Here is a 5000-nt window from a genome sequence, read left to right as displayed (position 1 = left end):
TCCCAACTTTGCACGTTTCCAGCTTGAGAGGAAAAGGGGCTTAAAATTCACAGTTATTCGCCCGAACGTGGGATTTGGCTGGGGACGGTTTCTATATTCAAGTTGGGATGGGGGGCACCGAGGTGAGTGGTGTTTGTCCCCGAAAAAAGTGTCCCCATTTCGGTGTGCGCGTTTGAAAATTTGTTTCGCTCGCAGCGTCGCGGAGATGCGCGTGCGCGTGGCAACCTTGACACCCCCGTGTTCCCCTGGACCAGACCTTTCCAACGCCGCCTGAGTTAAGGTGCTACGACGTCCCTAAGTGGAGATGCCTCTAAATGAACACCTTTTCCCAACTTTGCACGTTTCCAGCTTGAGAGAAAAAGGGGCTTAAAATTCACAGTTATTCGCCCGAACGTGGGATTTCGCTGGGGACGGTTTCTAAGTTCAAGTTGGGACGGGGGGCACCGAGGTGAGTGGTGGTTGTCCCCGAAAAAGCCCTCCCCTTTTCCGTAGCCCCGTTTAAAGTTTTGTTTGGGCTCCTGTTCAGCGGGGAAGCGCGTGCGCGTGGCAACCTTGACACCCCCGTGTTCCCCTGGACCAGACCTTTCCAACGCCGCCTGAGTTAAGGTGCTACGACGTCCCTAAGTGGAGATGCCTCTAAATGAACACCTTTTCCCAACTTTGCACGTTTCCAGCTTGAGAGGAAAAGGGGCTTAAAATTCACAGTTATTCGCCCGAACGTGGGATTTGGCTGGGGACGGTTTCTATATTCAAGTTGGGATGGGGGGCACCGAGGTGAGTGGTGGTTGTCCCCGAAAAAGCTCTCCCCTTTTCCGTAGCCCCGTTTAAAGTTTTGTTTGGGCTCCTGTTCAGCGGGGAAGCGCGTGCGCGTGGCAAACTTGACACCCCCGTGTTCCCCTGGTCCAGACCTTTCCAACGCCGCCTGAGTCAAGGTGCTACGACGTCCCCAAGTGGGGATGCCTGTAGATGAGCACATTTTCCCAACTTTGAATGTAAGTTTCCAGTATCATTGAAAATGTGGCCTCAAACGAGCAGTTTTGCCCCCGAACGTGGGATTTGGCTGGGGACGGTTTCTATATTCAAGTTGGGATGGGGGGCACCGAGGTGAGTGGTGGTTGTCCCCGAAAAAGCCCTCCCCTTTTCCGTAGCCCCGTTTAAAGTTCTGTTTGGGCTCCTGTTCAGCGGGGAAGCGCGTGCGCGTGGCAAACTTGACACCCCCGTGTTCCCCTGGTCCAGACCTTTCCAACGCCGCCTGAGTCAAGGTGCTACGACGTCCCCAAGTGGGGATGCCTGTAGATGAGCACATTTTCCCAACTTTGAATGTAAGTTTCCAGTATCATTGAAAATGTGGCCTCAAACGAGCAGTTTTGCCCCCGAACGTGGGATTTGGCTGGGGACGGTTTCTATATTCAAGTTGGGATGGGGGGCACCGAGGTGAGTGGTGGTTGTCCCCGAAAAAGCCCTCCCCTTTTCCGTAGCCCCGTTTAAAGTTTTGTTTGGGCTCCTGTTCAGCGGGGATGCGCGTGCGCGTGGCAACCTTGACACGCCCGTGTTCCCCTGGACCAGACCTTTCTAACGCCGCCTGAGTTAAGGTGCTACGACGTCCCTAAGTGGAGATGCCTGTAAATGAACACCTTTTCCCAACTTTGCACGTTTCCAGCTTGAGAGGAAAAGGGGCTTAAAATTCACAGTTATTCGCCCGAACGTGGGATTTCGCTGGGGACGGTTTCTAAGTTCAAGTTGGGACGGGGGGCACCGAGGTGAGTGGTGGTTGTCCCCGAAAAAGCCCTCCCCTTTTCCGTAGCCCCGTTTAAAGTTTTGTTTGGGCTCCTGTTCAGCGGGGAAGCGCGTGCGCGTGGCAACCTTGACACGCCCGTGTTCCCCTGGACCAGACCTTTCTAACGCCGCCTGAGTTAAGGTGCTACGACGTCCCCAAGTGGGGATGCCTGTAAATGAACACCTTTTCCCAACTTTGAATGTAAGTTTCCAGTATCATTGAAAATGTGGCCTCAAACGTGCAGTTTTGCCCCCGAACGTGGGATTTGGCTGGGGACGGTTTCTAAATTCAAGTTGGGATGGGGGGCACCGAGGTGAGTGGTGGTTGTCCCCGAAAAAGCCCTCCCCTTTTCCGTAGCCCCGTTTAAAGTTTTGTTTGGGCTCCTGTTCAACGGGGATGCGCGTGCGCGTGGCAAACATGACACGCCCGTGTTCCCCTGGACCAGACCTTTCTAACGCCACCTGAGTTAAGGTGCTACGACGTCCCCAAGTGGGGATGCCTCTAAATGAAGCCAATTTCTCCTATTTGAATGCACTCTCCCAGCCCAGAGAGGCATGTGCCTTAAAATTCACAGTTATTCACCCGAACGTGGGATTTTGTTGAGGACGGTTTCTAAATTCAAGTTGGAACAGGGGGCACCGACGTGAGTGGTGTTTGTCCCCGAAAAAGCTCTCCCCTTTTCCGTAGCCCCGTTTAAAGTTTTGTTTGGGCTCCTGTTTAGCGGGGATGCGCGTGCGCGTGGCAACCTTGACACGCCCGTGTTCCCCTGGACCAGACCTTTCTAACGCCGCCTGAGTTAAGGTGCTACGACGTCCCTAAGTGGAGATGCCTGTAAATGAACACCTTTTCCCAACTTTGAATGTAAGTTTCCAGTATCATTGAAAATGTGGCCTCAAACGAGCAGTTTTGCCCCCGAACGTGGGATTTGGCTGGGGACGGTTTCTAAATTCAAGTTGGGATGGGGGGAACCGAGGTGAGTGGTGGTTGTCCCCGAAAAAGCCCTCCCCTTTTCCGTAGCCCCGTTTAAAGTTTTGTTTGGGCTCCTGTTCAGCGGGGATGCGCGTGCGCGTGGCAACCTTGACACGCCCGTGTTCCCCTGGACCAGACCTTTCTAACGCCACCCGAGTCAAGGTGCTACGACGTCCCTAAATGGGGATGCCTGTAGATGAGCACATTTTCCCAGCTTTGAATGTAAGTTTCCAGCATCATTGAAAATGTGGCCTCAAACGTGCAGTTTTGCGCCCGAACGTGGGATTTTGTTGAGGACGGTTTCTAAATTCAAGTTAGCATAAGGGGCACACGTGTGAGTTGTTATTTTCCCAGGATTGATGGTTTCCAATTCGGTAGCTCCGTTTAAAGTTTTGTTTGGGCTCCTGTTTAGCGGGGATGCGCGTGCGCGTGGCAACCTTGACACGCCCGTGTTCCCCTGGACCAGACCTTTCCAACGCCACCCGAGTCAAGGTGCTACGACGTCCCTAAGTGGGGATGCCTGTAGATGAGCACATTTTCCCAGCTTTGAATGTAAGTTTCCAGCATCATTGAAAATGTGGCCTCAAACGTGCAGTTTTGCGCCCGAACGTGGGATTTTGTTGAGGACGGTTTCTAAATTCAAGTTAGCATAAGGGGCACACGTGTGAGTTGTTATTTTCCCAGGATTGATGGTTTCCAATTCGGTAGCTCCGTTTAAAGTTTTGTTTTGGCCCCTGTTTAGCGGGGATGCGCGTGCGCGTGGCAAACTTGACACGCCCGTGTTCCCCTGGACCAGACCTTTCCAACGCCACCCGAGTTAAGGTGCTACGACGTCCCTAAGTGGAGATGCCTCTAAATGAAGCCAATTTCTCCTATTTGAATGCACTCTCCCAGCCCAGAGAGGCATGTGCCTTAAAATTCACAGTTATTCACCCGAACGTGGGATTTTGTTGAGGACGGTTTCTAAATTCAAGTTAGAATAAGGGGCACACGTGTGAGTTGTTATTTTCCCAGGATTGATGATTTCCAATTCGGTAGCTCCGTTTAAAGTTTTGTTTCGCTTCCCGTTTTCGTTGCGTAGCTCTGATTTGGCTGGGGATAGTTTTATACACTGCTTTAGAGTAAGACACATACGTGCGAGTTGTTTTCACATTGGAATTGACGATAGCCATTTCGGTGTTGACGTTTAACGTTTTCTTTCGCTTCCCGTTTCCGTTTTATCCAACCGATTTCGCTGGGGACAGTTTTGTTATTTAAGTTGGAGTGAGACGCAGCGACGTGCGTTGAAATTTCCGCCCTATCTGCGACGGTTCACGGTTGTAGCTCCGATTGAAGTTTTCTTTTGCTTCCCGTTTCGCGCACGCGCACGTGCGCGTTATTAGTCCCGGTTTTCCGTGTGCCCCCGGTTAATACCTTTCGAATGAGCCTATTTTGATCAAAATCCGTTGGGCGGAACCGAAAATGAGCTCGAAAAACGGTTTTCCCAGCTTCGCAGTGCATTTCCCAGCTTCTGACTTACAAGCGTAACATTGTCGCGGCCCCCAGTCCACCAGACAGCTACCATAGAGTATATAAGTCATCCTGGGAAAATGAATGGAAGTCAATGGCAGTATGACTTTACAGTGGTTTTGCCCATACTACACATATGGTGTATACACGGACCATGCACCATATGTGTCTCCCGCACACGGGTGAAAATGTATCCGCCTGAGAGGCACTCGGGGCGGGCACCCGATGGGGCATGAGACCCCCCCACCCCTGGTGGTCAAAAAAAAGTTAAAGTTTTTTTTTCCTTTCCTCCAGGCGCCTACTTGGCTCTGGGGCGCCCCAGAATCATGCCCCCCGACCCCGGCACTACCCGGGGGGCCGATGGGGGCCCTTTTTTTGAAATTTTTTTTTTCTCCATATTTGAAGCCCCGGCACAGGCTAGACCCATACCCCGACCCCGGGCACCCGCGAGCGGCCGGTAGGTGGCGTGTTTTGGGTCATTTTTTTTTTCTTGGCCGTTTTGAAGCCCCAGCGAGCCCCTGAGCCATACCCCGACCACGGCACTTCCCGGGCGGCCCCCCGTATACCGAAACGGCCGGTTGGGGGCGCTTTTTTTGATTTTTTTTTTTTTTCCCATATTTGAAGCCCCGGCACAGGCTAGACCCATACCCCGACCCCGGGCACCCGCGAGCGGCCGGTAGGCGGCGCGTTTTGGGTCTTTTTTTATTTTTTTTGCCCGTTTTGAAGCTCCAGCAAGGGCCTGATC

Source organism: Osmerus mordax, unplaced genomic scaffold, assembly GCF_038355195.1.
Source record: "Osmerus mordax isolate fOsmMor3 unplaced genomic scaffold, fOsmMor3.pri Scaffold_106, whole genome shotgun sequence".
Lineage (NCBI taxonomy): Eukaryota > Metazoa > Chordata > Actinopteri > Osmeriformes > Osmeridae > Osmerus > Osmerus mordax.
This window is presented reverse-complemented; position numbering follows the sequence as displayed.